The following is a 205-nucleotide window of genomic DNA, read 5'->3' as shown; positions in this document are numbered from 1 at the left end:
CGCCGGGGGCAGCCATTTGTCCCCGTAGGGAGTCATTAGCGTGTCCTCACCGCCGCCGGTCCGTGTTGAAGGAGTACAGGAGCGGATTTCTAATTTTCTCTTAAATTCTTTTCCTCATAAAAATAAAGAACCTTCTCTCCCGAAAGCAGTCGAGCCCCGCGTCGCTAGCTCGGCAGGGCCGGCTGCCCCCGACCCCGCCCTGGCT

Source organism: Nestor notabilis, unplaced genomic scaffold (assembly GCF_000696875.1).
Source record: "Nestor notabilis isolate BGI_N333 unplaced genomic scaffold, ASM69687v1 scaffold27819, whole genome shotgun sequence".
NCBI lineage: Eukaryota > Metazoa > Chordata > Aves > Psittaciformes > Psittacidae > Nestor > Nestor notabilis.
The sequence above is the reverse complement of the archived record's forward strand: the minus strand, read 5'-3'. Positions refer to the sequence as shown.